The following is an 18,101-nucleotide window of genomic DNA, read 5'->3' on the forward strand; positions in this document are numbered from 1 at the left end:
TTCTGTGAACATTTTTTGAAAAAGATAAGAAAAAAAAAGTCTGCGTTTTTCCCGTAGAACCTTTGACCTTTTCGTCCAAATGAAATGAAAGAATCTGGGAGGTTGGGGTTTTGTTTTCTTCTCTTTATCTCCTTTTTTCCCATTGGAAAAGGGCAGGGGGGGCAGGGAAGGAGAAGAATCGGGGGAGACTCTACAACTTTTCATTTTGATTCAGATCACATTGAATGTTTTCATTTCGTTTGGATGAAATATTTTGAGAAATACCAAAATTTTCCATGAAAGGGTCGTACTATTCGACATGCCCATTTCATCTTCACACACACACACACACACACACACACACACACACACACACACACACACACACACACACACACACACACATATCTCTTCCAGCTTTTTGATGATAAAAGGTCCACAAACTGTAGACGTGGAACAATCCCAAGGCAAAGGCCACTGTGCTTTGTAACATAGACAAGTAGGGCTGGGAGGGATCTTCAGAGTCAGCCAGTCCATCCCCCTGCACCAAGGCAGGATGAGGTATACCTTCAGGGAATTCCAGAGATGGAGCCGATTCTCCTCTCGCATTGATTTAGTACTGATTTCACTCTACTAACATCAGTGGCGTTACTCCGGATTTACACCTAGTAAGGGCATTCAGCGGGCTTGTGGTCTGTGCGTGGTTTCAGTTTCAATACTAAAATGGAGTTATTACTTTGGGGTGGGAGTGTCATTTTCCCCCATAATATTTTTTATTAGGCTTCACATCAGAACCCCAAATCTAAGTACCCCACACTCTGAAGGAAGTTAAGTCAAGGTCCATGCTTTGCAGCTGGTCCGTAGTGGGTAGAACCAAAGCCCTGAATCTGAACAGCCTACATTTTGGATCTGGATTCCAAAAAGAGCTCAGTCCTCAATTATTTTTTTTAATTAAGGATTTTGTCAATGCAGAGAGAGACAAAGATAAAAAGCTTAAAAGCAACATACTGGTAGCCTACGAGCTGAAAGGATCACAGCAACAGCCCTGCGGAACTGAAAGTGATTAAGGAACCTTCCAGGGTGGTGTAGTCTGTTCTCACATGTACTGAGAAAAATATGCAGAGCTTTTCAAACTGGCACGAAAGCTGAAGAACGAAGACAATAGTGTGCAGTAACGCAGCTCAGAGAGAGGCAATTTGGTTTCTACCACTCTGGGTCTGGTTACGGAGAGTTAAGGGCTAGATTCTGATCTCAGTTCCGCTGATGTAAATTCGAAGTAACTCTGTGTCATCTTATAAAACTACCATGATTTTAAAGCCAGTCTTCTATTTTGAGGGGGCCTGGCTCCTGATTTTTTAATGTTGGGGGTTGGCAGCACCGGGCGATGAGGAGGGAGTGTTGAATGCCATGATCTTGTACATGCTAATTCCACCACAATTGGAGCTGCACCAGTAGTAGCAAAGTTGGGGAGGTTTCAGGGGTGGAAAAACCTGCTGTGGCTAAGGGGGTGTGTCTGAGGAGCACAGGAGAGATGAGTTTGTTACAGCCCCAGCCAGGGAGCAATTGCTCTTTAGCTCAAGCGACAGCAACTCATACTCTTCATCTCTGAGGTCCCCAGTTGACACCCTGACGTGTCAGGCAAGATAGTGACTGTCATGCACTTGCGCGCACACTCCGTGCTCCTGCAGAATCATGCCATGCCTGTAACTGCTATCCATGCAAAGAGGGGGAACAATTCTGATCATAGCACATGGACAGTAGTCAAAATGCAGGTCTGTCTGCTTTTATCTGCTTGCCAGCTTCCTGCATGCTGGGTTGTGCTTGCCTTGAGTCAGCAGAGTGGGTAGTGCCCTCTTTGTTTTGAGCCAAAAGCATCACGAGCTTTGCCTGGCTGTTGTACGTTAGCTCTGGGTAGTGTCAGTTTTGCCTACCCCCTTTCAGTCTCCGCTGCTTGTTGCAGAATCCCGTTCTGTCCTGGTCAGCCCTTAGGGTGTTCCTGGCTTGGTAACCATAGCTGTCTGGTGCCCAGTGAGTGAGGGCTAAATTCACCTCCTGTGCTGCCCTGCTTCCCGGCCACGCTGCTTCTGGAGGGCTGCTGTTTCACAGTGGACATGGCTGAAAGGGTTACAGGAAAAAGCCGCCTTCTTTGCTTTTCCATTTGTGCACCTCACTTTCATTGAATGACGGTCAGAAAATTCCTCGCCGACACGTGACCCGCCTCCCATTTGTTACCTTTGGCCTCTGCTGTGGATCAATCCTGTTCTCACCTGTCTGAAACATGAGCCCGGCACAGTCTTTCTGACCTTGTTAAGTGCCGCTGTAGCGGCTCGATGGCAAGTGGTGCCCATGCCTGGGAGTGGTGGGGAATTCTGAGGATAAATAGCAGTCCCCGGCTGGTAGCTTTTGGGGTGGGCTGTGTCTCGACTCCCAGTTGGGGGGCTATAGCTCCCATCAGTAGTTCAGTCAAGTCAGGCCAGTGCACCGATACTGCTCCACGGGAGCACAGCTGCCTTTTTCATGGGATAGAGTTATGGTTACTACAGGTTGTATCTGTGTCTTGGGGTCATCCCAGCCCAAGGAGACAGACCCCCACTAGCTCTGCTCCAGCTAGCCTGCTAAAAGTAGCTGTGTGGTCATTGCAGCGTGCATGGCAGCTCGGGATAGCCACCCAAGCTCAGACCTAAGCGGTCAGGCGGATTTGGACTGGGGTGGATAGCCCACCCTGCCACCCGTGCTACAGCGTCCACTCTGCTATTTTTAGCACACTAGCTCCTCACTGCAAATATGTAAATTCTTAACCCAGATTAGCCAACTCTGATTAAGGTAGAAGTGAAGACGGCAAACCGTTTTTCAACTCAAGTCAATAGCTTGAGTTTAATCCCTGGCTTCCCTACAGTCTTTCATTTGAGCTGCTAACCTGAGTTTAAAACTGAGCTGCCATGTCCTCACTGCTATTTTAGCCTGAGTTAGCTAATGTGGGTTAGTTAACCTGAGTTAGCACACCTGTTTTTACATAAAGACATGCCCATTTCGGTAGGATGTGTTAATATTTATCTAGGGTGCATGTGTGTTTTGCCCAAGGCACCCTGATATTTGCTGCAGGGTGCATCTATGTCTCATGCATTAGAGACAGTGTATACCCATTTCTCCCACATATAAGGCAGGGCACAATCCCTGACTCACAGGCTACACCCATGTTTAGAGCTTTTAAATCACCCTTCAGCACCTTTCATCTGAGGAACTCCGGGCCCTTTACATACATGAATACGCGCCGCTTCACAACACCCTTGCGAAGTAGGTCAGTGTTACTAACCGGGTGTAAAATTGAAGGAAACTGAGGCACGGGCAACAGAGGTGTTTAGAAATTTTCAATTGAAAAAATGGCATCAAAGCTGCTTATTTTTAAAACAGTTTTGTGAAAACCATTTGGAATTTTTTTTTTAAATTGTTTTAAATGTTTTGATGGACATGACTGCCAAGAAATGGAGCCTCTTGGGTTTTTTCAGCGTATTTTTTGTTAGGATTTTTATTCATCAGTTTCTTTCCCCCCATTTCTTATGTTTGATTTTCAGTTTTGGTTTTACTCCCTTGTACTTACTTTCACAGCGGCTCAGTGCTGGGAACAGAACATTACTTGCCTGCCCTGTGTTTTAACCACTGGACGATGTGCCCTCTCTTTACACACCTGTCTCTTACCTAGGATACACCAATGTGCTTTCGTAAGAGAAGCCCCCATCTCAGTGGTGAACAAATATATAAATAATCCATATTGCAAAGAGGGACTGTATAAATCAATCCAACAAAAAACATCGATAGTAATGATCCTTGACCTTGAGTGCTTTTCCTAGAGCCATTCTACAGTCCCTCATTTCAAACTACAGCAAGTAAAACCAGTTCAGAGGCTTTGCTCCACTCTAGCTCACATCAGTGTAAATCAGGAGTAAAGCCACTGACGCCGGTGGAGTTACACTAGCATAAAACTTGCATGAGAGAAGACTCAAGTGCTCGGCTTGTTTAAAATGTGAGCTATGCTTGGAGGGGGGGGTGGGCGTTAATTATAAACCTGGCCTCAGAAATCTGTAACAAGCAATGGACCAAATATATCCCCATTAAAGTCAACTGTGCCTTCTTGGGAGAGGCAGCTAAGCCAAAGGGACGCAGGACAAAATTAGTTGTGTGAGTTACATGGTTGGTGTCAGTGGTGAACTAGCTCAACTTGGGTGATCTGTGGGTGTGCAAAACAAGTGTGACCTTGAGGGGATGGGGTGCGGGTGGTAGAAAGAGTCACTAAAAGGAGGATGAGAATGTTTAAATTAGTTACACCCGATTTTCACGCTCACTGAAGGCCAAGTACCCGATTCTGAGCTCAGTTATACCAGAGTAAACTCTACTGGACACGGACTAATTTACGCTGATGAAACTTAGGGCCAAACCTGGGTTCCATTAAAGTCATTGGGAATCTTTTTGTTGATTTCGATGGGGCCAAGAGGTCCCTGAGAACAGAATTCAGTTCTGGTCCAGTGTAAGTGACACTTGCTGGCCTTCATTCCCATTAGTCATTTGTTATATTGTGGTAGCACTGGAGTGGCCCAGTCATGTGCCACAACCCCCTTCTGCTAGGTGTGGTGCAAACACAAAACAAAAAGACCAACAATGCAACACCCATTTATTTCAGTGAAGTGACTCCTGATTTACACCCTTGTAACTGAGGGGGGGATTCAGGCCCCTTTGCAGCTTACAGCAACTTAAACACCTATTCTGTGCAGTTTACACGCATGTAATTCACACCATTGCCAGCCCCAAGCATTCAAAAATCATGGGTTAGCCCCTGCCCCAAATCATGAAATTGGCTTAAAAATAATAAATGTTGCACGTTGATAATGTGCCTTCTGGGGCTCTGAGCCTGGAGGGTGCAGTTTGGTGAGGTTTTGAAGCTTTTCTCTGCAACTGTGTTTGTGTGGCCTAGCGGCAAGAGCACAGGACTGGGAGTTGGGAGACCTCATTCTATTCCTGCCTCCTGCTGTTGACCTGCTGGGTAGCCATGGGGTAAAATGGAGATAATGATACTGACCACCTTGCTAAAGTGCTTTGAGATCTATGGATTATGAGCTAGGTGGTGGTGGTTTTATTTATTAAAATGCCAGATGAGATTTTCCCATAATCATATGACTCCAGGAGCTGGGACTGTAAGAAAAACAATAAATATCCCGACACTTGGTGCAAGAAATGGCTACACTGAATTTACAGTATGGAAACCAAGGAAGCTGCAGCATTTAGACCAACTAATCATCTGGCTCCCTGTTTATATCATCTCTGAGCTGAGCTCAGGATCAATAACAGTATCCCTTGGGGTCGAACTCTGTGCTCAGTTGTGTGGCGACTCCTCTCTCTGCAGTGTGTGGAATTTGTAGCATGTAACCAAGAGCAGAAATTGCCCCTCAAGGTCTCATTCTGCAACAGTTTGCAGGATGTGAGCGTAGGCAGAGTTTGCTCCCTAGCATTTATAGAGTGGTTCACATCTTCAAAGCACTTCAGGAACATTAGTTAATTAAATAAACCTCATGACAACCCTGCAAGGCAGGGAAATATTTTCCCAGTTTACAGATGGGGAAACTGAATTGCTCTGAGGTGAAGTGACTTGCCTGGGGTCACAGAGCCAGGAACAGAACTCTGGACATCCCTGGTCCCCCGGGTCCTTTTTCTTGGGATGCATCATCCCGTCTGATAGAAGAAGGATCCATCTAGCACAACACAAACTGTCCCTCTCTTTCAAATGGAGCTGGAGGAAGGAGCTTCTGAGTTTGATAATAGAACATGCAGTAAGGGAGGTAACAGCAAAGAACAAGTCCCGCTTACGCCCTGCCCTCCCTAGACTCATGTGAGGGGATCTCCATTCTCTACAGCCTCCTGCTCATTGCTTGGCACCTGCAGTCTCTAGCTAAGTCGGGGAGTGAAGACAAGCGAAGCTGGTGACACGGGACGTGATTCATGCTTCAGGGAGTCGGGGATGGGAAGGCGAAGTGGGGATGGCGTGAGTCAGACCAGGAGAGGCGGGCTGTAAAGAGGGGGAATGAGGGAGCAGGAGGAGTAAAGGTAGAGAGAAAGGGGAGGACAAAAGCAGGACAGAGGGAGGAGAAGGGCAAGAGAGAGATTGGAGAGGAGAGAGAGTCTCTAGTGCACTGAGGCCACCTGTATCTTTCTGTGTCCATCTAGTAGCTGGCTAGTTTCCTTCCCAGAGATATTTGGTGCTTGGTGACAGGGCCGGATTACCTCTCCTGTGGGCCCGGGGCTATTGGATTTTGTGGGGCCCCTGGGGGTTTGGAGTGCGGGAGTGGGCTCAGGGCTGGGGCAGGGGATTGGGGTGCAGGAGGCGACCCAGGGCTGGGACTCGGTGTTAGGGTGCAGGTGGAGGCGTGGGGTCTGGGAGGGAGTTTGGGCACAGGAGGGGGATCTGGGCTGGGGTAGGGGATTGGGGTGCAGGGTGCAGGTTCTGGGCGAGAGGCGATTACCTCTGGCAGCCCCTGGTCAGCAGCGCAGTGGAGCTAAGGCAGGATCCTGCCTGCCCTGGCTCCGTGCTGCTCTGCTCCCCGAGGTGGCTGACCTGTCCAGCCCCCAGGCGGAGGGGCCAGGCTGTCTGCACGGTGCACACTACCCATGCCCACAAGTGCTGCCCCTGCAGCTCCCATTGTCCATGGTTCCCGGCCAATGGGAGCTGTGGAGCCAGCGCTGGGGGCAGGGGCAGCGTGCAGAGATTCCCTGAACATCCTTGCCTGGGGGCCGCGGTGAGCCGACGCTTGCGGTTCCAGCCCTGGGGGCGGGCCGAGGCTCGGGGACCAGTGTCCAGCCCTCAGCGGAGATTTGCCGCAGGCCGGATGAAAAGAAGCAGCGGGCTGCATCCAGCTCATGGGCTTGCAGGGCCCCACTTAGCCCGAGGCCCTGGGCTGCAGCCCCTGAAGCCCCAGCGTTCATCTGGCCCTACTTAGTGAGGGCAGTGCTGAGTTGCAGAGGCAGCCAAGCACTTGGCAACCATTCCCTTGGAAGCCCTGGTTTTGGTGTTACCAGAGCGTGGCTGTCTCCTCCTTGAGCTGTCTGGGCCTGAGCAGAACAGCACGGGGTGGGGGAGGCAGTCAGACCTGGGAGAGGCACTGCTGGCAAGTCTCCAGTTGCATGGCAGGCGGTAGGGCTGTGGCGCTCCATCCCCGCCCCTTTGGGAAGAGGGGGAAATCCTAGCGAGGCATCTGCTGTTTGTGCTCCAGGGCCACGTGCAGTGGGGTGGCAAGTGCTTAGCACTGATCCAGAGCTCGGTGTGGGGGGCGGGGAGGGGAGTGACGAGCGTCTCCTGCTTGTGGAGTCAGGTTCCTTCCCCCTGCCCCATCATTATGCCTATGGCTGGCACCCCCTGGTGGTCCACCATCCCTTCTCCTCTAGGAGCCTCCATCTGCCATCCTCCTAACTTCCTCTGCTGTTCTGCACACCCTGCTTGCCCTCCTTTAGCCTCTTGGGACTGGACCCAGCTTGTCAGTAAGGCAGAGCAGCATGGGGCAGGTAGCTGAATGGCCCGTGGGCCCTGTAGGTTGATAGAGATCAAACTCCAGGCTTTGTCTGAGCAAGGGCTGCTGTCCTGTGATGCCATCGTAAATCCACAGTGCAATACCACAACTACATCTGGACTTAATATGCTGCCCCACTCTGAGGCTGCTGCAAGGGGTGTCAGTGAGGCTGGGGGGGGATCTGGATTTCTGTATGGTTGGGTTACTGGAAATCTGTGTGCAACGCCCTTGGCGAGAGGAGCCGTGAGGAATGAGTCCAACGCAAACAGTAAAGGGCTGTGAGCTCAGTTATTGCGTCTCATTGTTCAGAGGAGTTTTCAGGCTGAAAAGCCCCCGGGAAGTTAAATGGGGAAAACGTGTTGAAACAGGGATGCATATTCGCTCTGTGGCTGGGCAAGACAAACATTCAGAGCCTATTCTGCCTTCCCCCTCGGTTGCCTACAAAAATTGTAAATGCAGGAAAAATTAGGACAGCTGGGGAGAGGGGTGAAGGGAGAGAGAGAGACCAAGGGAGAGGAAAAGAAAAGAAGGAGAAACAGCAGAGGAAAAACGAAGGGAAGATGGGGAGTGGGAGAAAAGCAAAAAGAAGATGAAACCAAGGAATAGAGCTTGGGGGCCTGATCCTTCTCTCATTTACCAGGTGTAAATCAGGAGTAACTTAACTAAAGTCAGTGATGTTACACCAAAGTAAAACCAAGATCAAAATCCAGCCTTGTGCATGTCTGAGAGCGAGCGAGACCCTGCTTGGCCTCTAGGTGCCTTGCCCAGGCTTGCTTGGTGGCTTGCCTTTGATCAGCATTTTTCCTCCATGGCCCAGTTTCACCCTAGGTTTTTATGACTGTTTAGCTGGTGGTGACAAGTGCCTGTGAAATGTCTCTGGGGAGCCAGTTTGTCTCCAGTGTGCAGCAGCAGGCTGGGGGGGAAACGAAGTGGAAGTTGGTCTTCCCCAGGCTGCAGGACAATGAAGCTCAACTTTTCTTCAGTCTCATAAGTCAAATTTCAAATGGCACTTCAGGGGTCCCTAACACGGCTGTCTGTATGGATCTCCTGCTCTTCTTGGGGTGGCCCCTTATTGTGGTGGCCATGAACAGGGGACCGGCTTTGTGGGGGAATCTGGCAGAACCCAGTAACAGGTTTCCCTGGCGTTTGGGCTGGAATGGAGTAGGCACAGCTTGCCAGGGGCAGCCGGGATGTGGCACCTCTCGCAGCATGGCTGCATCTAAAAGAGGAGAAGCGTGCTGTGCTCCCAGACCTTGAGCAGCCATTTATTTCAAGGGCCTAGAGGCATGATCATTTTCTCCTAACTGGAGAGGTTGGCTCCAATGTCAGGCCACCAGGTGGCTAGTACAATTGTGTCTCTGGTCTCTACATACCTATTGAGTGATTATAGGGAAGAATCATTCTTTCTGCTCTCAGAATCGCTGGCTTAAATTTTCTGGTCTGTGTTATACAGGAGGCAGGACTAGGTGATCATAAAGATTCCTCCTCTTCTGAAAATCTGTGAATCTGGACTCTGGGGTTCTATTTCCAGCTCTGACACAGATGCGCTGGCTGACTGTCAAACCCCTTTCCCGCTCTGTGCCTTGATTTCCCCACCTCCACCATGGGGTGGGCAGGATGAGAATTCTTCCTATCTTTGAGAGGATTTAGTCCTGAATGTTTCTATTGAGATTCCAAGCCCTCAAATGGAAGGTACTCTAAAAGGAAGCAAAGTATTCTTAATATGTTGCTTGGAATGCTTGTGAGAGGAAAGGCCTGGCTGAAAAACGCGCCTTGTACAAGGCTCAGAAAGCTAATCAACGTAGGCTGAGATTTCTGAAAGCTGCCTATGGGACTTGGACGTCCAGTTCCCGTTAAAAGGAATGGGAAAGGGGTGTCCAAATCTGCATTGGAAATCTGTCCCCTCCCACCCCCGTGGTGCAGGCAACGTAGCCTAGGGCAGTGGCTCTCAACCCTTCCAGACGACTGTACCCCTTTCAGGGGTCTGATTTGTCTTGTGTACCCCAAGTTTCACCTCACTTTAGAACTACTTGCTTACAAAATCAGACAATAGAGCACTGGACTGAGACTCAGGAGACACTGGGATCTATTCTTGCCTCTTCCACTGGTGCTGGGTGACTTTGGTCAAGTCAGTTCACCTCTCTGTGCCTTAGTTTCCCCATCAGGATACTGGTACTTAACCTCCTTTTGTAAAGTGCTTTGAGATCTATCGGTGAAAAGTGCTATATAAGTGCTAGGTATTATCACTTATTATTATTTATTATGTTTGACGGCCTGGAGCACTTATCCAGGAATCAACAGTAAAAATGTCTCCGCATATTCCAGTCAATGCAATAGTGCACAGAAAGAGGTGGGGTTGTCTGAGCTAGCCAGGTCCCAAATCCCGTAGAACCTGAGATTAATAGCAACACCTTGAATTGCTTGTCCAGAGAAGCCGATGGGAAACTTGAGCACAGGGGTAAGTATGTTCCTGTCAAGCTGCTGCATTCTATGCCAGCTCATCTATCCCTGGGTCTGCAAGAGTAACTGCATCCCAGAATGGAGGTTTCAAAGGCGTAGAGGATTTTGGCGAGGTCCACACCAGAAGAGGTCGCAGCTAGAGGTGCTCAGAAATGTTCTGCTAGAACAGTTTTCCACTGGAAAATACTGAAAAGTTTTGCAGGAACGTATTGAAATTTTTTTATGGGAAATTATCTCAGTGTTTCATTTCTCCTTTATTGTTTTGACTTCTATGTTTTGTCATTATTGAAACATTTAGACTAGTATTATAATATATATTCCATTAATTATATATCAAAAGGATACAGTCAAAACCAAATATTTCAGAATATTTCATTTTGTGGAAAACTTGAGATTTCCACTATTTGTCCCAATTCAGGCAACACAAAATTTTGAAATCTCAGTATTTCCTGCGGGCTGGACCTTTGTTTATTTAACCAGCTCTGGCCAAAACCTCTTAGCTCACTGCGGATAAGAAAAGCACTGCTGCTGCTGCCTGGGAGCGGAGTGTGACTGCCACAGGGATCTCATGCATGCTGGCAGGCACTGCAGGTCCAGGGGAATGTGATCTTTAAGGGGAGGGGGAAGCATCACTGGGTGCCATGTAGGTGCAAAGAACACCTGGCTGGATGGGCATCGCAATGCTTGATAGTGTCATCTCCGTTGCCCCAGCGGGGATCTCACGGCTGGCTGTGAGTGCGCACTAGCTGATGTCGTTTATTAAATTAATTGCAATTAACTTAGAGGCTTTGTCAAGTCTGAACTCAGCCCAGCATAGCATCATGGGACTGGCTGACGCCCAGGAGGGAGCACAAGCAGGATTGGCCGCAGGTGTGTTGATTCCTTAGATGAAAACAAGGTTGGGCATGCATTCCCCCACCCACTGCTTGCTGCTGCCAACCTGCCAAGCAAGTCCCCTTGTTTCCTCCCAGTGCCCATTCCTGCACAGTGAAGAGGGTGCCACCCAGGTGGGGCAGAAGCTGTGGGCAGAGAAGAGAGGTTTGGGGTTGAACTGTTGGTGGATGACCCTGTCAGCCACAGGATGATGTTCCCACCTGGACGTAACCTCTGCCACCAGGGGAAAGACACATGGATGGGCAACATGGGGACGCATCCCCACCCCCAATTTACTACCCCTCCTGTGAGACCAGTATCCCAGCTCCCCTCTTCCTACTTCTTGCATGGGGTTGGGGTGCTGTCAAGCGACAGGAGAGAGGCAATGTGTGTGTGTGTGAAGAGGAGCACTTGCACAGTCTTGTCGAGGTAGAGAACATCCCAGGTGTAGCTCCTGGGCAGCGAGTGAGGAGGGGGTCAGATGGCGGAGAAGCAAGTTTAAGAAGCAGATGGGGATGGGATGGGGATTCCTGTGGCTCTTGCCTGAAGGGCTTTGGCCACTGATTCTCATTTCAAGTCATGTTCATTGCTCCCTCTGCCAGCTGTGGGTGAGAATGCTGCAGGAAATGCAGAGCTACCCCCCCGCCCCCCCCGATGCACCCACCTGTGCAATGGTTTGTTTATAAAGCAGGGCCCCTTGTGCTCCCAGAAGCAACTGTGCTAAATGTACAAACAAATAGCCCACCTCAACCTCCCGCCCCACTCCACCCACTAGGGGAAAAGCCTGAAGGCCAGGCCCTCTCCCCAGGCCCAGCCTGCCTTCCGTGCTCTTCACACGCTCTTCACCCAAGGGCACTGTAGCTAACACCACACCCTCAGGACTGCAGGAGCCTTCTCAGGAGCGATGCTCTGGCTTGGCCAGTGGATCCATGGAGCTGCCAAGGCACTGGCTGTACCCACACTCTTCCCTGCAGCCCCAGGAGACCCCCATCGTGCTGTGGAAACTGAAGGGACCACGTGCCCTGCGTGGATTCCCTGCACGCTCGTCCCCACCCTGCAGTGGAACCACATGGGTTCTGCTCTCTACCTGACCCGAGTAAACAAATGGAACATATCGTACTGCCCTGAATGTCCCCAAGCTCAAGCAGTGACCAATGGGGGAAATGAATTCCAGGGATGAGGCCCCTTCCACACCGAGACCTCCAGCCCCCAGATCTAGGGACCAGCAGCCAAAGGGTCCCAGCTGATCTCAATGAGACATAAGGCTGCAGGGTGTCTCCCAGCTGGTAAGATCTGAGCCATCTTGGTCTTTATAGTCCAAAGCCAAGGCCTTGAATTGCAGTCAGCTGCAAACAAGGAATGAGTGCAGCCTTTGGAGAATGGGTTTAATACGCTGTCTGCAAAGCAAGTAGGGACATTGGCCATGTTCTGCATTAGCTGCAGCTTCTGGGGGAATGCTCGAAGAGGCTGCATGGGGGGGGTCTTGTTCTGTGAAGTGAAGTGAGTGTGACCCACAACAGGGCTGTGGGATGTCTCTCTATATCCCTAGTGTGCGCAAGTGCCTGGGAAACCATGAACGCTGGCTAACCTTGCTAAGATGAAATGTAATGTGGTGGGGTGAACACTGCACCACCTTGGTTTGGGAGGGGGGCAACCTTAAGGAGCACGGGAGAGTCCAGTGTTCCCAGATCTCTGAGAAAGCAGAAGGAACTGACAAATTCCCATCAAGTCCATCCCCAGAACCCTACGGCAGAGTCTCTGCTTTTACTACACAGGGCTAGTGCGCCATCCCTTGGGTTCAACTGTTCACCCGCTCAACCCCAGGAATGGCCTGAGACATATGCCTAGGGCTAGCTCCAAGGAGCACAGTCCTGGGATTAGCCTAACCAACCACTGTACTTCATTGTCCTTTCAACAGAGCACTGAGCCTGGGCCATCCCTAGGGAATAAGAACAGGAGGACTTGTGGCACCTTGGAGACTAACTAAATTTGTTAGTCTCTAAGGTGCCACAAGTACTCCTGTTCTTTTAGCGGATACAGACTAACACAGCTGCTACTCTGAACCCTAGGGAATATACACACTGGGATTCACCTGAGCAGCCACTAGGTGTCGCCAGCAGCCCACAGAAAAAGCAACACGGCTGTTAATAAAATAGGAGAGTTCTGCAAACTGCTGGATTGGTGGGGGGATGTGTTTGGAGAGTCGGGGTGCAGATTGCTGGTTTAGCCTTTTGTTTGGGCAGACTTCCTCCATGATGCCAGCAAAGAGGAAATCCTGGAGGAGTCAAGGACTGGTAGAAAAGCACAGCACAAAGGGCGTTAGATAATTTCAGGCTTGTTGTGGCACGGCTCATGGGGTATTACTAGGTTTCATGGTCTCGGTGGTGAATGCTGGGCAGGCTGTGCACAGTGCCACCTAGGGTGACCAAATGTTCTGATTTTATAGGGACAGTCCGAATTTTGGGGTCTTTTTCTTATATAGGCTCCTATTACCCCCCACCCCCGTCCCGATTTTTCACATTTGCTGTCTGGTCACCCAAGTGCCACCTCCAGAGAGACTTGCTGGCTTTCTGTGAGGCGTTTGCCCTTCTCTAGTGCCTACCAACTGGGGCTCTTGCAGCAGGGTGCAGATGTAAATGAATTCAGCCTTGCACCACACCTCCTGCTCTGATTGGTGGAGAACCCTGAAATATACAGAGGGGACATGGCTTGCCCCAGGTCATAAGGCAACTCAGAGGCAGTGTTGGAGACAGACCCTGGGTCTGTGCTTCAGCCACTAGAACATCATCTGGGTCTTCATTGGCCAGGGCCCTGTTTGAAGGTGAAAGCCCTATCTGGGGAGTGCTCCCAACAGGACTTGGAGACAGGGCTCTTTGTCCAGCTGTGGTGGCAGGGGATCCATCCATAGACTCTTTGGCTATTTGCAAAAGCCAGATGCTTTAATGCTGTGGTCTAGTCAATTTCCCCACCCACCAGATCTAGCACATACAGAAACCAACAAGTGGTCCCATCTGGTAGGTCTGACAGGCAGACTCCCTCTGAGGGCCTCTCAGCCTCTGCTCAGGAACCAACCCAGCACGGGAAAGATGAATTAAATCTAACCACAGGGGCCCCAGAGACTCACGGGTAGGTCAGGGGGTTAGTTTGCTGATAAAATGTTGTGGCTCTTTACATTGGTTTTTATCATGTAAACAATAGCTGAGAGCTAGGATCAAATCCCAGCAGAGATTCGTTATACACTGCCCTAGTCCCATGTGCACTGTGATTCTCACACACACATAGAGGGTTCAGTATATATAATGCATTTCTACTTTACTGCTACTAGCCATATAGTGACTTTAGATTTCTATACCACCTTCCATCCTGAAGGATCTCAGAGCACTTGACAGGTGTAAGTAAATTTGTGCATGTACGTTTATAAAATATATACACCTCCATTGATGTTGCAGCCAGCTCCAGGATGGAACACCAGTGCTGTTTAATGGTGCCCATGAGAAGCACCTTAGGGCAGAAAGTGAAGACAAGTCTGGTATCTTGCTGAAGTTACAGTGCAAACATAATGACAGATTTCAGAGTGGTAGCCATGTTAGTCTGTATCCGCAAAAAGAACAGGAGTACTTGTGGCACCTTAGAAACTAACAAATTTATTTGAGCATAAGCTTTCGTGGGCTAGAACCCACTTCATCAGATGCATGCAGTGGAAAATACAGTAGGAAGATTACATATACAGAGAGAGAGAGAACATGAAAAATTGGGCATATATCTTGCTACTGTATTTTCCACTGCATTCATCTACTGAGGTGGGCTTTAGCCCACGAAAGCTTATGCTCAAATAAATTTGTTTGTCTCTAAGGTGCCACAAGTACTCCTCGTTCTTTTAGTGCAAACATAAGTAGTCAAAACTGGAGTGGGGTATTTTTTCCCTGGGCCATATTGTCAGGGACCTGGAGATGTTTTTTGTGGGGATGGGGTCCCTTCCTCTGGAACTCTGAGCAGAGATCCTTTCGTAGATCCCCCATGATTAAGTACCTATGATTGCATGGGGTTCCTCACATGTTTGAGGCCTTCATTCCATCTCCAACACAGTGATGGGCCTGAGGGAGCACCCAGTAGCCCATTGTCAGGGGAGGTGGGGATGTTTACCCTGCTGCTGATAGCAGAAGTTCAACCCGCCTCTTGATCCTGTTAAACCATCTCTGCCAAAGAAACTTTCTCCCTGCAGCTCAAAAAAAAAAAAATGCAGCGGAAGAGCAAATCTTGCCTATGCAACATACCAGATTCCATCAGGCGTTGGGTATTTCCAAAATTCCTTGCAAGAGATTACTGCCAGCCTCCCTACCCACCCACTCATTCACTCTCTCGCTGCACAGTGATACCAGCTGGATACTGTGATGTCTTATCAATACAGTACTCTCATATGTTTCAGGAACACAATGTAAACATTTCCAATGAACTGCTCCCAGTAGCAGTGTGTTTGCCAAGTCGAGTCACCTGCTTTCAGAGTTCTGGTTAAGAGAGAGTATTTTTTGTTGCTGTTTGCAGAGCAAAATGAGTCAATACCATCCCCTTTTTGTGAGAGCACATGCACACACCCCTACCTACCTACCAGGTACTTAGTCTTACCACAGGCTGAGGTGGAAGGATGTTTGTGGGACTCTCCTTGAAACCATGGGAGCACATCGCAGCTGGTTTGTTCACATTCTTCACTTGAATCTGGCTGAGACCCCAGGGTTAACCCTCCTGCCCTTGCGGAAAGTTCCAGGGGAACTTTTATAGCCCAGCTTATCAGACAGTGGATTTGCCTTAATCAGAAGATGGCACTTCCAGTAGTGCAGCACCCCCCGGCACCATGCTGGGGCGCTGGCTGAGAGGGAAAAGCACATACAGTATTGCAGTGGTGTCTAGGGGCACCAGTCAAGGAGCATGACTCCATAGTGTTCGGTGCTGTACAGACAAACAATAACCCAAAAAACTCACCACCTAGGTTCTCAATAGCACTGACCCCTGGCTGCCATATCCACTTATTGGGATTGCTGGTGTAATTTACAGCAGTCTTCAGACTGCTGGGGGACCCGATCAGGACACGAATAGCCCATGATCTGGGAATCATAAAGGGAGCTTCAGGTGTTGTTAGTACTCTTCCCAACCATTGTGCCAGGGGCTTCTCAGTCACAGCGTAAGAGAGGGCCCTCTGTTTTCTTTGGTCTTTCCTCATCCACATAGTGACCCAGCCTGACCCTTCTTCGCCTGTGCAATCTGGCAGGATCAGAGTCCTAGGTAGCTTGTCTGCTTTGCCAAAGGCGGGAGTGAAGGGGAGGAGGATAAAAACCCATAACTTAAATTAGCCTCCCAGCTGGTGGCTAAGCTTCCATGCACCAATTCCAAAAGCCGGTCCAATTTCTTCTCTGGTTACAAGCTTTGCTGAGAGCCTTTGCAGCCTGGTTGAAGAATGGTGTCCATCTAACTTGGTGCTGCGATAATTTATTTCACAGCCCACGCTAGATTGCTTTCTCAGATGGGTTTGTTACCACCCATCTCTGGCTGTGCATGTCTCTCGCTCTCGACTTGTATTTTACATATATTTTTCCAAGTCGGTAGAAATAATGCCACATATGGCCACAAGTGGTGCATTCTGCCAGCAGAACGCCTCCTGCTGCGAGCCAAAGCTAAACTAAGCAAACAGTATCACTCAGGAATCTGGCGCTGCTCCCACTTCAGCAAGCTGAAGGAATAATGCTTTAAAGATGCGGGGAGGAGGGGTGTTAAAAGGGGGCCTCAAATTCAGTGAGGCGAGGGGGAAATGTCCACTTTAGACTGTGCACTGGGGGAGTTTTGCCTTGAGGAAGCTATGCTGATGCAGTGGTGTAAGAAGGTGCTTGCACCAATATGATTTACCCTGATAAATTACTACCGCACGCCCCATTTTGTACAGGTAATTGCATCTACATTTGCACCACTATAACTTTCCCCAGTCTAGACAAACCCTTACCAACAGCGGTGAAATGCAATGCCAAATAGTAAGATCCTTTACAGTTAAACATTGAGCCTTCATTTTCTGCTGGTACCCACATGCCACAGAGGCTGGGTTCTAGATGAATAGACTAAATAGACATCAGGTAAAGAGAGGAGTCAAGAGCAGAGACACAAAATACGACTTTATCTACACCGTGTATTTGCCCTGATTCCAGTCATCCAGTGCAAGCCCCTACCGTAGCATGTGCAAACCAGTATAAGCCAAGATTTACAGTTCATCCTGGATTCAAATTGCACCCATACAAGTTTAACTCATCTATGCTAGGGGGTTGCAGTGGTGCAGATGGACCTGGGGATGGGCCATCGGTGGCTGGGAATCTCCAGCCTAGACAAGACCTAAGACAAAGGGTAACTCCCTCAGGCATACAGGGAAGACACCACCCCAAGTATCACAACATCATCTTAAAATGCTTGACGCATCATTCTAGTCCTTTCATCTGAGCATTTGGGACCAATCAGCGCTAATCAGAATGCACCGTTCCCTTGCTCCTATGCAAAAGGGAGAGAGCATGTTCTAGGGGACTGAACAACGGATGGGGGGCTATGACTCATGGATTCTGATCTTGGCTCTGCCACCAAGCTGCTGTTTCATAGCACGTTAGTGATGACAAGGCTTACAGAAATGAGTGCCGACCCTGCTGATCCTATCCTGTAGCTTACCAAGTTCTCAGCTGTGGCCAAGTAGGTTCATCTCCTCGATCTTTAACTGCACTCATTCCCAGCTCTCACTGCTTGTTGATTCTTCCATGCATTGGTTACACCACTGGCTCACTTCATTGGAGCCAGTGGGTTTGTGGCAGGAAGTGGAGGGTGCATTTTATTCACAGTGATGCATTGGGTAGGAAGGTCTGGAGGGGTACTCTCACCTTTTTGGCCAGGAGTGTGGCTGATTGATTGGAGACATACAGACGTAATCACTACAATTGTGGAGTTAAATGAAGAGGGAGGAAGTGTTGTTTAGTGAATAGAGAATAGGACTGGGAGTTACAAACTTAGAGGGGTAGCTTGTAATTTTAAGGGATTTCCTGGTGCTGCTTCCAAGCTAGGGGTTCTGTAGGGAAGCGTGTGATCTAGTTCATTGGCCATCAGTCTGCAAAGGACCAGCCTAGAACAAGATGGGGTAAACTGTGCCCCTTTGCCTTAAGAAGCAGTCTGTTTCCTCTCTCTCGGATCTTGTACAGTAGGTTCTGGCTTTTAAGAAATAAA

General features: G+C 49.3%; 1 long non-coding RNA gene across 2 annotated transcripts in view; it reads left to right on the plus strand.

Annotated features, from left to right (window-relative positions):
- Positions 1 to 18,101, plus strand: part of LOC120375667 — a 65,677-nt gene that overhangs the window by 22,856 nt on the left and 24,720 nt on the right. The window lies entirely within an intron of this gene.

The sequence above is a fragment of the Mauremys reevesii genome, linkage group 12 (genome assembly GCF_016161935.1).
Source record: "Mauremys reevesii isolate NIE-2019 linkage group 12, ASM1616193v1, whole genome shotgun sequence".
NCBI classification, from domain to species: Eukaryota; Metazoa; Chordata; order Testudines; family Geoemydidae; genus Mauremys; species Mauremys reevesii.